At 44.4% G+C, this 15,626-nt stretch overlaps 1 protein-coding gene across 5 annotated transcripts in view; it reads right to left on the bottom strand.

The window, feature by feature from the left end:
* DENND4C (DENN domain containing 4C) overlaps positions 1-4,337 on the bottom strand; it is a 117,981-nt gene extending 113,644 nt beyond the window's left edge. The window contains exon 1 of one of the 5 annotated variants that reach the window (XM_048849614.2): positions 4,227-4,337. The gene's annotated coding sequence lies outside the window, so the exon portion shown is untranslated. Of the gene's footprint in view, positions 1-3,132; positions 3,525-3,800; positions 3,887-4,173; positions 4,196-4,226 lie in introns of those variants that run through there. The other 4 variants (XM_048849616.2, XM_075128821.1, XM_075128822.1 and 1 more) reach the window with 4 other exon arrangements.
* Positions 4,338-15,626: the final 11,289 nt, after the last annotated feature.

Genomic DNA, 15,626 nt, shown 5'->3' with positions numbered 1-15,626 from the left:
TGGTGAATTAACAAGTACAGCTCAAATTAAAATTAGCAGGCTTGAATTACAACAGTGAATGTGGATTGTTTAAATGATGTGCAAGCCAAGTTCAGACAAGATATTGTAACTCATGTTGCTGTTGCACGCTGTATCAGCCACTGCCTTGAGCTTGCTATTCTAAATCAAGACTATCCCAGACTGAAATTTTGAAAATCCTTTTCAAATTTGCTAGAATAGGTTTTGATCATTGCCCTGTATCTCGTTCAGGATATACAGCAGAAACTCAGCCAGGGGCTGACATAGCCCAAATTAGGGGCATTCTTAAGGAAATCAAAAGGAGATTCTGTTTTGTTCTCCAGAATATCAGCTTTCATTTTTAAGAGAACAATGTCTCTAGCTTTTATGGTTACAAAGAAAGCACCATGAGCCAGATCCAATCCAAGCCTTCTGCAGATTCTTATGAAGGCATCAGTTGTAACAGTAGCTCTGAGGGGTGTGAACTGCCCATTCATTTCATTAAGGTGTTAAATCCAATGCCTAGGGATGATGATTTAATTGTTGATCATTTCATTCTTCATGTAAGAATTGAGAGGGAAAGTTACAGGCCTGCATAGTTTTGGTGCCAGACGTGGATGGCATTTAAGACATACAGCCATTTCCCTCATCTCAAAAAATAAAGGAGCTAAGCCCAAGGAGCCTAGCAGGGCACACTGGCATACTGAACCACTACAGATTGGGAGCAGAACAGATTTCAAGGAGTCCAGTGAGAGCACACACTTTCTGAACATCTGCACAATCAACAAAAAGCAACATTGCATTTGGCAACTCCCAGGGGTGTAGCTTGGAAAAGTACCACCACCTAAACCCCTTACCCTATCTCCCTCCCCATATGCATCCCTTGACTAAAGGCTCTTACTTTTCCAGGACACAATCTCTTGTTGTTCAAGGCTTTGCAAGAGCTAGAAAGTGCTAGGCTGAAATTCCCAGCAATGAAAGACTACCATCTTTAGGCATGGCAAATCTGAGGGGATAACTTTTCTGCATCTTTGGAGACAAAGCTGCTGGGGGAGTGAGCAAATAAAATATATATCAATAAGATCTGACAAAGTTGCCAGATTTAACAGGCTACAACCACCACCATTCACATGATTTCAATGCTTTGACTCCACATACTGATTGGATCATGAGACATTGGCTCATTGTGGCAGTGCACAGACTGTCTGCTAAACAATTTTACACATGGACTGAGTGAGGAGGAAGAGTGCTCTGTGCCCATGGTTGCCACTGAAATTATACTCAAATTATATAACGGATTTACAAGTGACAATGCACATGCAGGTTTAACAGACCTTTTAACTGCCAGGCCACCTGCCTTTCTGTTTACAGTGCTCTTATTAGCAATATCATGTTTACTGTCCCCTTAGCTCTACAGTGGAAGAATGTGGGGTTTTCACAAACTTAAACAAACCCACACACACACACACTTTTTATATATAAAGGAGCATATATATGTATATTTTCACACGAACACACATATGGATGCAGCAAAAAGACTTAATGCAGACAGGATTGAGCAGCCCTCCTCTAGTTACTTTGAAACACCAGACACTATTCTCTACTGGCTTGAAGGAGGTCAGGGGAAAAAATCCCAAATCTGTGGACAGATTCACAATAAGCACTCAACTTCAACAGCAGGCAGCACAACAGTAGTGTTGTTCTGAATGATCAAATCTAGATTTCAAACTAGAGGGACATCATCTATGATACCATTTCAGTATTAGAATTTTTTACTTGAGCTTAGTCTCATTTTTAATTGCCACTCTCAGGTGAGCACTGACAGAGGCATTTTTAGTTTATAATAAAGCAAAGACAAAAAAAAAAAAGGAGCAAGAGTCAGACACTTAAAAAAAAAGAAAAACATGGAAAAACCCTGACAGTTGTCCAAAACAGAACACACACAACGTCTTTACACAGTCACAAATGCATTAATATTCCACAAACTTTATTTCAGAGACTAAGACCTCACCCTGAAAACTGGAACTGCTAAAGTCTTAGCTGCCTGTGGACAATGAAGTTGCCAGCCTAGTATAAAAGATACACCTTCTCTAACAAGTTGGTCACGATTCATTTTGCAGATTTTACTAGGCAAAGTTATATTATGTTTTACAATTAAGACTTAAATAATTCCTGCTGGAGTCTTGTGCTGTGTCAGCTCATACATAGTTATGAAAGGTACAATACGTAATTATATTTGTCATATTCACCAGCATGGTAAAAAGCAATTAGCAAGTTCTTAAAGAATAACAAAAAAGATTTTTGAACAAGATCCAACACTCATGTTTGTGAGGACATTGTCATCAAGCTATTTACAGATCAGAATTAAAAAATACAACACTCAGCTGTTTGTAATAGTCCCTTGAAATGAGACTGTTCACAAGTGTGCTGGGTAGCTGACACCATACCGTTCTTAAAAAAAAAAAAATGCAGCAAAAAAGAAGGGTGGGGAGAAATAAGATTCTAGATTGGGCGGGGGGGTGGAGCAGGTAAATAATTTCCATCCTATCATACTTTCTTTAGAGAACAATTATTTATTTCTTCAAATTAAAGAAAAACAAACCACAATTGTAAAGAGATAAAGGTACTAGGAAAAAAAAAGTCAGACCTCTAATGACAACTCATTATTAAAGCTGATACTTTTCCTCCCACTAATAAATACAAATACAGGCTTACAGTTAGCTTTGTAAGGTTGTCATAATAAGCCACAATATTTAAGCAAATAACAAAAGCTTACTCTAAAGCTCCCAGAAATCACACCAGCTAGAATTAAGGGTTAAAAGATCAGACATTCTGTTTACAAGCTAAAACTTGAACTTCAGTTCTTCTGCTTCAACCACAGGCAGCAGCTTTGACATATCTCTCTTAATTATTTCAATCACAATGTAGGTACCTTTATGGAACATGTTTAATTCACATTTAGAGACTATTGAGTGGTAACAGAGCAAGAAATGTAGTAAGAACCATGTTTAACTCATAGTTACAGCATATGGGTACAAAGAGAGCAAGAAACGAAGTAACAGGCAACCATCTAGATTTTCAGTACGATTTTGTTCAACCATTGGACCCTGTCTCTAGCAGAGTTCAAACACTTACCTTTTGTAGGACATTAGCAACAGACATGATAGGTGCTGTGTGGACATACAGTCCCGGCCCTGTTCTCACCAGCAATGTGTTAACCAATGGGGCCAGACATGCCCAAGCACAACTGAGCCACCTAATACCCCCCTGAGAACTTTGGTCGGGTCCGGGCAGGTAGGAGCTACCCCATCACAGGCCGGAGCAGTTACGCCATGGGAGCACCCAAAGCATTCAAAACAGTTCACTCTTACAGCAGAAAGAGAAGGAAGCGTTCCCAAGCGATGCTACAGCCCAGAGGCCACGGCAATCTCTGGGAACGCTATCTGGCCACAGCTCCATTACAGCGCTGCACTGCTGGCGGGGTCAGGCGCCACTGAGCAGCCCCACACCACGGGCGCTCGCCATACTCCGACCGGGACCGGGGCTGCAGAAAACTATTTCAACCTGTTTCTCTGGGGGTGGGAGGAATCACATGAACGCCCTTCTGGCTAACAACGGCGCTTCCGCTTCCAGCCAGGGCAGGGCTCACCCTATGGCCCTGGGGCCGGTGCCCCCAGCGTGCTCGGCTGCTAGGGGGCTGGTTCCCTGCCGGGACACCTCGGGGGGCTTCCTTGCACAGCGGCGCGCCGGGCAGGGAGGGAGAGAGAGAGACAAAAGGCGGAGGGAGCTGCCCTGAGCCTCACCTGTCACCCCGGCCTCCCGCAAGCATCCCCCGCCCGGGCGCCCCCGGCCAGCGAGCCGCAGCTGCCGGGCCCCAGGGCGCCCACACACTAGGCGGGGGCTGGACCGAGCCCGGCAGGAGCAGCTGCGGCGGCCGACTCCGGCCGGGCTGGGGCGCGGCAGAGGAAGGAGCCACCCAGCCCGGGTTCCCACCCAGCCCGGGCCCCTCCTTCCCCTCTCCCGGCCGGGAGCGCGGCGCTGCCCCCGGGGCACGGAGCCGGACAGCGGGTGTCCCTCGCGGACCCTGCCCCGCGGCTCGGGCCGGCCCCAGCGCTCGGGTACGGGGGCGGGATCCAGCCTGCCGCCGCCTGTCAGGCCCCCCCCCCGCTCGCTCACCTGCCGCTGCCACCCCGCGGCGCAGGGGACCCGCCTCCCCGCCCGGGACTCACCCCCGCAGCCGCTGCGCGCCCACCTCAGGAGCAGCCAGACCCGCCGCCGCTGCTTGGGGAGGAAGCGGCCACCATGTTACTTTCACCCCCGCAAGCGGCTGGAGGCGGATCCCGGACCCGCCCAGGACTGGGGAGCGGGCCAACACGGGCTGCGCCGCCGGCTGCTTCACCGCCAGGGGGCGGCAGAGCGCAACGGCTGCCCCGCGCGGCCCTGCCCCCGGCGGGCGCAGAGCGCCGCGCCCCCTCAGCCGCCTAGCACCGCCTTCCAGGGCCTGGTGCAGGCCCAGCTTGAACCCGTATAATACTGGGCTGGGGCGGTGGGGCTGGTAGCAGTGCAGTCCCAGTGATATCCGCGCAAGCCCTGGTGCTGCATCCGCTGGGAGGAGTTATTATTATAGAGGTGTAGCTTATTGCCCTCCCCTCTACAGGGATAAACTATATCCATATACACACATTTATTCCTATGTCCTGGTGCCCCCATCCCTGTCAGCACAATAACTTGTGTGTGTAGACAAGCCCTCGGGCTAACATTTCTCACTCTGGTGCTTAAAGTTAGGTACCTAAATAAAAGTGAAGCTGCTGAGGGGAAGAAAAAGATGCACCTGTAGCCAGGGGTGCTGGAATAATGTGTGGAGGGTTTTAGCCCACGAAAGCTTATGCCCAAATAAATTTGTTAGTCTCTAAAGTGCGACAAGTACTCCTCGTTCTTTTTGCTGATACAGACCAACCCGGCTACCACTCTGAAACTGTAAATCCTGTGTATGATGGAAAACACTTCAAGCTAGTGGTGGGTGCAGAAGCAACCCTAGCTCCAGCACCTACGCCTGCAGCTCTAGTGCTGACTTGATAAGAGTTTTACACTTCCTTTGCACTGGTGCAAATGACTGCCTACGGCAATCAAACCCTGAATGTTTCTGAAAGCACTTTTGACTCCACATACAGATAGGGAGGCTCTCCTGGCGCAGAACTTTTACAAGCCTACAAATATTTATACACCAACGTAATCAGACACACTGCACTCATCCATTAAGGCATTTATATTCATGCTGTTGTAAGTGCTGACATTTTACTTTACCATCAAAGACTAGCCCTGAGACTAAAGAGCTGTGTGTCTTCCAAAGCAGGTACCATTTTCTGCAGTGGGAAAAAAAACATAAGTACTAAACAAATACAAGAGAGCTCATGCATTTCTTCCCTCTGTAAACACAACAGGTCTTTGCACTAATCTTTCAGACGGAAAAAGGAAAGGTATTGAACAGAGGCCAAAAAGCACCAGTTTCCTTTAATGTTAAAGCTCCCATCATTTCCTTTGAGGTAAGCTCTAAGCTTTGTTATTGTGACCTACAGTGGGTGCACTGCTGAAGATCCATTTACAAATTATTTCAGGCCAAATCTCTGGCAAAACTATTGAAGTTAAAGATTAAGGATTGAGGGCCTGATCCTGTATCCCTTATTCATCTGTGTAGTTTTTAGACCAGATTCTATTACACCAGTGTAAATCAGAAGTAATTCCTCTGAAGTCAGTGGTGTTACCCCAGTATAAAGCCACTGAAAATGAGAGGAGAATCAGGCCCATTGCATGAAATGACACAAAATGCGCCAGAAAGACTTCTTCAAAGCCTCTTCCATAGCTATTCCTGTTCATCCTTGGAAGACAATCAGGGAGAAAGTGGAGCTAGCAAGGCAACACAGAAAAGATAGATCGGTACTTCTTAGCAACTCCCTTCCACAAGGTTAGTAAATGGGAATAACTGCTCTTCCCACTTAAAAGGCTGATTTTCTGGAAATTCTAGAGGGCAACCTCAAGGAGTTTCCTATTCTCATTCTGCAGATTTCATCATGGGAGATGACGATTTAACCATCAATTGTGTAAAGGCTGCTTGAAAGATAATACCTAAATTATTTACTTTCACCTTCCAGTCAACCCTTGAGTTTTGCTGAGAGCCTATAATTTAAAAATCTTACATTATAAGCATCCGTTCACTTCTCTTTCTGCACAACCATACGGAGATCTCTATTTAGGGTGGGTTCAGCCAACTGTCAAGAATCCATTACATTAATTTACCACACAGTGCTGACAAACCTGCAGCTGCAGGAGGCCCCCAGCAGGGCATGGGCCCCACACTACAAGTGAGATGTTTACTCTCATGTTTCATTGGTACATGGGTGGAGCATGAGATGATTTTTGCTGATTGAGCTCTTCGATGAAAATAGTTTGAGTTTCCTGGGGAATCAAGGTGCCTTCCCTTTACCATGTCCCTGGCAGACCACTTCAGGTCCCTCTTACCCTCCTGTTTACAGGAAGCATTCATTTACTCAAACACAAACACACCAGTTGTAGACATGTTACTGAGGGCTTGTCTACACTACAGGTTATGTCGGTATAACTTATGTTGCTCAGGGACCTGAATAAGCCATCCCCGTGAGTGACATAAGTTATACTGACCTAAGTGCCAGTGTGGACAGTGCTATGTCGGCGAGAGAGCATCTCCCATGGTGCAGACACAGACATTGCTTCTTGGCGAGGTGGTTTTATTATTCCGATGGGCGAGCTCTCACCAGTGTCGTGTTGGCAGAAAGCATCTTCACCAAATGCGCTACAGTGGTGCAGCTGCATCAGTGCAGCTGTGCCCTTGTAGCACTTTGAGTGTAGACTAGTCCTGAGACGTCCTGATTTCCCAAAGCTGGTATGTGGCATAGGAGTTTGGAGCAGAAGTGGGATGGGGAAGATAAGTGAAGAGAAGACCACACACTGAATCTTGGTCCATGCAGCTGGGTAGCCCCATTCAGCTAAACAGCTGTGTAAGTATGAAAGAACTGAGCCTGAGTATTTCGTTTGATTGGACAGCTGGCTATAATTTTGCAATACTTAACTTTAGATTTTGTGAGAGAGGATGGAAATTGAAGGTTTACATGCTCCTCATGGTTCTAACCACTGATCACACAGTGCTGAAAGTTAGGTCAATGTTACTCTTAAGCTTCAGTTTAAAGTACAGTATATAGGACTTACATTGGGCATGTAAAAGGAACAACTTGTACAAATAAATTTGAAGAGTAAACCATCAACTTGAAAATCAAATTTCTGTCTGAAACTTTTTGGCCAACAATTATTACAAGTAATATCTGAGATAACTACAACTAAAAGAAATTAGTGGGGGAAAATATTTTTCTCTTTTTTCAGTTTGCTTATTGTGTACTTGACAGCATAGTGTAGTAGAGTTTTAATTGTTTTTCTCTGTATTTTCAGTTGCTTCTTCTTATATCGACTATTGTTAGCTGAAAGTGACAGAAATGGCACTCCTTCCCCTCACAGGCCCCCACAGGGGCTGAGTATGCTGCCTCACAGCCAGGGGACGATGAGCCTTCCTATTAAATGCGTGTACTGTACTAGACTCTTCTTGGACATGATTTTGGGTTCACTGACCACCCACAGCAGCACCCTCCGCCATGGCATCGCAGCCCTAATGCTGACCCAATGCAGAAGGAAGGCAGTAGGTAGGAGAGTAGCCCTGCAGCAGTGGCTCCTGTCTAGCAGAGCTGGGCCCAGCTCCCCACTCCAGATATTGCAACCTGGCCCGTGAGGTCACAGCACCATTCAGGTTCAGTGCGGCCACTCCTCCTTCATGACAGAGGTGTGGCTAGGCCAAATTTGGGTGAGTAGTGTTGTAAGCTGGCATACGGAGTCACAGCACCGCTCAGGTTTGGCAGCCTTGATTTTATGATTTCTGTAGGTGCAACTGAACCCATGAACCCACACTAAAGCTGTTCTGCTCACAGCACTGACAGCCCACAGAAAACATGACTAGACCTTTTCTGTGCCCTCTTTGTACTGCAGATCTCTATTGTCCCATCCTCATTGTCATCTTTTTGTTGGTTTTTGCATGTATTTGAACTAGCTGCTGTGCAGATGCAGCACTGCCCTCCATAGAACAGAATACCAGACCTACTCAAATGTTTATAGGCTCTCCCTATTGGTTCATCCAGTCCATTGAACACATAAAGGACTGTGTTTTTGCAGCCATAAGTTGCGAGTTCTATTACCTGTACCTCCAGTAAGTGGTTAGATAATTGCAATAAACATTAGGAACTTCCTTTTAAAGTTTGGATCAATTTGCCTGACTCACTCTTCCAGCTGGCCACCAGCTCATTTAACTGCCTTGTGGCCCCTAGACACTTACTTAGATCTCATTGGCTGAGTCTACACTACTCTTTATTCTTAAAATCTCCCACCATTGCTAGCAGGATGACAGCTTCACCAGTGGCAGCAAGGGGGAGCCATCATGTAGACTAGATGCTGGCTTTTTAACCACTGTGTTCCCTTGCTCCACTCAGAGCTCGTCTCAGTGACATGCTAGTTAAAATGCTGGCAGAAGCTGATAATCCGTCTATAGTCAGACAGACCTGCCTGTATTTGCATACTGAAAAGCCAGAGATATTTCTCAACATCTCCTCCCATTTTCTTCTCTATGGCAAATTACTGCAAAAAATCTGACATTACTGGAATTTATATATATATATACACACACACATAATATAAGTTTGTGTGAAATATCAGATCGTCATGAGATGCCACCTAGTGCCTAGTCAAGTACCAGTCTCCATTCTTGGGGACTTTATTGTTATTCCGTTATGCAGGCTTCTGAGGCAGTCCTTTTTGATTGGAGTAAGGCATACTCTATTGGTAATATTGATCATTTTGAGGCTGGTTTTGATCCCTGTCCTTTAAATAACTATTTTAGTTGCATTACAAAAACCTCATGCTGTGACTGTCATCTAGAAAATTAGCAAATCTGTGACCCATATTGTCTCCAGAGGACTTTGAGTCATTCATTCAAGCCTTTCCTTCATCTCATCTGGACTGTTGCCATTCATTGTTCACAAGCCTCCTTGACTGGTTTACATTGTAAGTTACAACTTACTCAAGACTTCTTTTGGAGCACTAGCTTTCTAATACCCAGCCAAAGCATCAGAACAGAGCTGAATGAGATTTCCACCCTTGCTTCCAATGAAATTTCAGACGGATTTTCTTTTCGTGTGGCTGATTTATTGGCTCTTGAGTTTAGCTGTACCAGAGAAATTGTTGATGCCATAAGCCCCACATACAATAGAGAAAACCGGTCTGTTCACCATCAGTTGGTCCCCTTAACACAACTGTGACACATCACATGTTCATGCACAAAAATACTGCAGACTGTGCATAGGCAATCACACCAGCAGGTAGATTAGATTTGCTTTGAGCTAAACTAACCACTGTGCTAGGCTCTCCCATTGTACTGCCAGTGTGAACAGGAATAGCTGGCACAACAGCTCGAACAGTGCAAATAATTCTCCTTCCACCATTCCACAGTGCACCAGTCACTACTTGGCCTGTTTGTTCTACTTTTTGAATTCTTCGGAACAAGAGGCAAGTTTGCCAGAAGTTACTTCCTGCGCTCTGCGAATACTGTAGAACTCATTTGCATTCTTATCTGGCTAGCATCAAAGTCTTCCCTAGCAGTCTACTCCACCAGTAGCAAGCATGCCTGAGATAAAAATTTCCTACAGATGGGCTGCGAGCTGGCAAGATGCAGATGTGTGGCACTGGTAGCTACCTGATATGATGAAAACATTCACTGCCAGTTTACCTCAGTCATTTTGAATACTCTGGTCTATGGCAAATTTTACCTTAAAATCCAGTCTAGTAAGTCCAGGCGCAATAATAGTGTGCCTGGTGTAAGGAGGAAAACCTGTCCTTTCTTTGAAGAGCTGGATTGAACCCTCATTATTTGCTCTCTTGGACAGCTCAGAGGCTCAGTGTTGTAGTGATGGATGAGGAAAAGCAGAAGGAGAGCACCAGTTCCATGAACCAGACAGTGCACAGGAATAAGAGGCTGGATCAGGAAATGCCAAAGACCTTGCCAGGATCTCATATTATTCTCGGAGTACGGGAATCCATACTACATAGCAAAGATGGCAGATGAGCCACTTCAGAAGAAAAAGGAATCAGGGAGGAAGGGCTTTCTACACAAAGTATTTATTGTACTATATACAAAACGGGACTGATTTTGCAGGCTCAGGTCAGAATTTTATAGGTTTCAATGAACATTTTAATTAGCACTGTTGCCTCACGAGGTTGGAAGTGTCGATCTCCCCTTCAGCTCTGCTAGTCCTCCTTCTGCCCCACCTCAACAGAAGAGACAACAACTGCTGAGCCTGTCCCCAGACCACTCAGTTCTTCTGTATTTATCCAGGGGGGACAAAAGAATAATTCACAGTTTCTTAATTCTAGGGTTGATTCTGCACCAGCCTAGTCCCTTCTCTCATTCAAAACAGCCTCACCTAAGTAGTTTTCATGGTCCTTGCCTCCAAGCTCACCTCTGTAACAACCAAGCTGAGGCGCACCTCTGCACTTCATTCTGCACTACCCCAGCCATCCAGAGGATCAGTCATCATGCTGTGCTGCTAGGCAATGTGAGAGCAAACAGCTAACACAATCCATAATCCCACATAGAGACGTCAGGATTTAGCCCTGTGGTAAGACGGAGTCAAGGATATCTCTCTATTTTTGATAGTTGTAAAAGGTCCTTGGTTTATCACTGACTGACTTAATGACACTCAATAAAGGAATTTTATTTGGAATTATACATAGTGGAATGAAGGGAGGAGGGAAGGGAGCAGAGCTCTGGTGGCATTAAGTTTTCACTAGTTTTGGTAGATCAGTCCCTTTCCTGAAGCATATAACTAGCTTCTTGGATTCTTGTAACACAGTTAGGACTATAAAGAAAATGAAACTAGAGGTTAATGAACTTGGTTTCATTTCTCCCATGCTAATAACACTGTTATATAGGAAACAATGATCAAGGTACAGGATGTATCCTGGGGATTACTGCTAACCATGAGGAGTTGAAGGCCTGGGGCAAAGACAGTCATTAATCCTCAGAAAATGCTCTTTTGCCAAAATAACTATTGATCTTTTATATTGAAAAAGGCAGTGCTGGGAGAGATAGCTGTATAGGTTATTTTTATGGGTGATGCAGTTTCATTTGGATATCTAGAGCATTTCTAGAGAATTGGGGTTATTGTAGGAATCCCAGTATTCAAGTGCATGTACAAAAATAAGAGTGCAATTGTGTGCCTAATTTGCATATGCAGCTACTGCAATTGTTTTGAAAATTGGGTACTTTTGTATACAAATGGCACCAAAATACATACCTGGCTGAAGAATTTGCATGCACAGTTGCATTCATTGCACACACAAATTAGACACACAATGGCAAACTCATTTTTGCATGAACAAGAGTGCTTTAATTTCTGCAACTCTGCCCCACAGCGCTTTGCATAGAAGCCAGATTTCTTGAGTAGATGTCCATGCGGAATCACATAGGGGCATAGGATGCATCACATAGGGGCATTTCTAGTGGAGTTGTGCAGGGACCGACGCTATTCAATGTTTTCATCAATGAGAAGTAAATATAAAATCACTGCTGGTGAAATTTGCAGATAACCCAAATATTGGTGAAGTGGTAAATAATGACTAGGTCAGGATAGTTACACAAAACAATCTGGATCACCTGGTAAACTAGACAAAGTCTTTTAATTCAACCAAATACAAGGTCATAATCTGGAATGGATTGCAGATCCATCAGAATGGGGGATTGTATCCTGGAAAGCAATGGATCTGAATAAAAGATTCAGAGGTAATAATGGTCAAACAACTCAGTATGAGTTCCCAGTATGATGCCGCGGCAAAAAGGGCTAATGTGGTCCTTGAATGTATAAACAGGAAAGCAGTGCGTAAGAGTGGGAGGTGATTTTATGTCTGTAAATACTTTAATGATTTTAAGTATTTAATGATTAATTTTAAGTGATTTTAATTTTAAGTGACTTAATTTTAAGTATTTAATGATTAATAAATCACTTTAATGATTCTGATACTGGAATATTGGGTCCCGTTTCAACAGCCTAATTTTTAAAAGGATGTTGAAAACCTGGAGAGGATGTTGAAAAATTGGAGAAGAGCCACAAAAATGATTTGAGGGCTGGAGAAAATACCCTAAAGTCAGAGACTTATAGAGCTCAGCCTCTTCTGTTTATCAGAAAGAAGATCAAGAGGTGATGTGAGCATGATGTCTAAGTCTCCTCATAGGGAGAAAATACCAGGTGCTAAAGGGTTCTTCAACCTAGCAGAGAAAGGCATAACAAAAAGCAATGGCAGGAAGTGAAAGCCCGACATATTCAAATTAGAAATATGGCACACATTTTCTCAGTGAAGATGTTAAGCATTGGAATAGACTATGTAGCGAAGTGGTGGGTTCTCATCTCTTGATGTCTTCAGATCAGACTGAATGCCTTTCTGGAAAATACACTTTAGTCAAACACAAGGCTCACTACAGGGGTAACAGTGAAATTCTACGCTTGTGTCATACAGGAGGTCAGATTAGAATGAGATGATCCAATGTTCCCTTTTGGCCTCAAAAATTTATGAATCGCTGAATAATCTCAACATTTCATTCAATTTATTAAGAGATAAAGCCCACCCTGAGCAGCCCTTTATTGGTCCAGTAAGAACTGACTGGGAGTGCATGAGATGAAGCAAAACTCACTTAATATGTTTCAGAGTAACAGCCGTGTTAGTCTGTATTCGCAAAAAGAAAAGGAGTACTTGTGGCACCTTAGAGACTAACCAATTTATTTGAGCATACGCTTTTGTGAAAAAGCTTTCACAAAAGCTTATGCTCAAATAAATTGGTTAGTCTCTAAGGTGCCACAAGTACTCCTTTTCTTTTTTCACTTAATATGCTACCTGTTCTTAATAGACAAATAATAGGCAGGTGGGGAGGATCTTTTAGGTATTAATAGTTTGTTCCTTGTCAAGACTGTTTGCTAGTGTAATGGATGCACTATTACAAGCTGAATAGAAAAGAATATGAGATGGGGGTCAGGTGCGATTTAAGGGGGTTTGCATGCTTTGCGACTAGTCTGTTGCCATGGAGGAGAAGAGTTCAGGCTGATGGTTTCTGAGGAGCTGCCTTCATGGACAGAAAATGCTTCACTTGCACTTGCACATCTAATTGCCATGGGAGCAGAAAGGTGCGGGTGGTGGTCTTCAGAAGGAGCTGCTAGATTCAAACATACTAAGGGTACTTATCTCTGAGATAAACAATCAGTGAGAACAATGGAACTCAGGTCCCTGTGGGTATTTAATTACACCAGATGGATGCTTTTTTTACTGTAAAACCTGTCTGGTTCTTTAATAGTGCTGACAGGGTAAGGGTGCAGGAAGGGCTGTGTCGGGGACTAGCTTGATCACAGCAGCTGGAGTCAGACAGCAAATAAAATTTTAGTTTTTATTTCTTTTGATCCTGTTAGAGAGCCGCAGAGCACAGCAGTGACTGCTCTCTTTGGGCTTGAGGGATAAACATTTAACTAGAGAAATGCCTCCCGCTCCCACCCCTTTTGTTTTCTCCCTGTATTTATTCAGTTAATGGTGTTTTCATTGAACAAAAGAGATTGCAAACTCCACAGCTCCTCCTCAGCTCAAGCTCCGCATTTCTCCTGCATGAACAAACGTGAGGGGAATGACCTTGTAGCATGCTGCTGGCATCAGATGAGTGAAGACTGAGATAGGCTACCTGCCTACCCTATGTTCATATCACAGGTTCAGATCCTATCAGGAGTGACTCAGTCTTTCATCCTTCTGAGGTAAATAAATGGAGTTGTGTGCAGTTTGCCAGGTGAAGTGTTTTCAGGTGTGACCTTAACTAACAGGTTTTGTAGGCTGAACTCATTGCACACACTAGGGGCTCCTTGCATCCCTCCATTCCCCCAACAAGCTCCTTGTGTGGCACCCTCCTATTCCCCTCTATTTCAGGGACTTCCTGCAACTCCCTCCACCCCACCCTCATGCCTGGGGCTTTAGGTATCCACCATTTTCCTCTGGCAAGCGGTCTATATTTTTGCCCTCTGCCACATGCCATGGTCACTCACTTTCCTCATTCCCCATGTCAGGGGCTGTGTCCCCCCACTCTCCCTCCACCACATGGCAGGGTCCCATATTTCTCTCCATAACATGGGCTCTGTGTGCATCTCCTTCCTGCTATCCCCTGCTATCCCCCCATTCCCTCCATGCCAGGGGCTCTGTGTGCTCCACTTCCTCCTTCCTCTGTACCAGAGCCCCACAATCTCCCTCCCAACTAGGAGTTCTGTCTACCCCTTATGCCCCTTCCAGGTCTCAGTCCCTATTCTCCTCCCCATGGCATGGGCTCTGTGTTCACCCCCATTCTCTCTTTTCCCCTCACGTCCCCCATTTCTCCCTTTGATCCTATGCCAGGGTCTCTCTTTCTCACCCTGCCAGATACTTCATGTGCATCCCCTTTCCCACCTTTCCCCCCAAGGCAGAGGCTCTGTTTGCTCACCAGTCTTCCCCCTCCCTTCAGACTAGGGTACGCCAGTCTTCTCCTTGACAGGGATTCTGTCTGACCCCATTACCTCCTCCTTTATTCCACGGTCCCCTATACGACTATTGCTCCTTTCACAGGAGTAGGTGTTTGCCTCAGTATCCTTGGACTAAATTTGCTCTCCTCTCACTGCTATGCAGTGTGCTGATTGCCAGTTATCCACATGGCTGGTAGGCACCCTCCCCCCCAGAAGTGATTGCATTTCAGTGGTGCTTGCTTGTGAAATGTGTTGAGATCCTTCAAGGAGAAAGGAGCTATATAAATGTTTTTTGGGAAACAGCATGGTCTTATGGTTAGAGCATGGTACAGGAATCAGCATATATACACAGCAGTTCTGTTCCCAACTCTTAAAGCTACCTTGGATAAATCAGTTAATCACTCTATGCTTCAGATAATTATGCATACATACTTCTTGTAAAGTGTTTTGAGATCTTTGTATGAAAAGCACTGTATAAGTGGATGATATTATAGGTATTTATTAATTAAGTGGAACTTTCAAATAGAAATAAAGATTCTTCACTAACATAATATTTCTCAGACTTATTTTTAACTTTTGTGAGTGTTTATATGTGAAAGGTTCATCCCTCCTTCATCCTGTGCTAGGACTCTGTCCCTGCATGGGGTAATCCAAACACAGAGAGTGGATTTTCCTTGAATTGTCCAAAAACAAATGTTGTTTTACAAATAAAAGGGGAAGAGCAAGGAGGCATGGATTCTTGGCATTACACTGGGGGGAAGTACTTCATGAATAGTGTAACTTTACAAAAATATTGCTCTTGCAATGCTTACCTGGGTCATCAGCCTGCCATATTTGCTGTTCAAATTATATTCCTACAAATTAGATGATATCTGGAACTAGCTTAATATGCACATCCAACTTTTCCCAATGTTTTCTTTGGTTTTCATTTGTGAATTGGTTTTCTTTGCTCCTTTGTGCTGGATTAACCCACTCTTCCTCTCAGTC

Source organism: Caretta caretta, chromosome 5, assembly GCF_965140235.1.
Source record: "Caretta caretta isolate rCarCar2 chromosome 5, rCarCar1.hap1, whole genome shotgun sequence".
Taxonomy (NCBI): Eukaryota; Metazoa; Chordata; order Testudines; family Cheloniidae; genus Caretta; species Caretta caretta.
The sequence above is the reverse complement of the archived record's forward strand: the minus strand, read 5'-3'. Positions and strand labels throughout refer to the sequence as shown.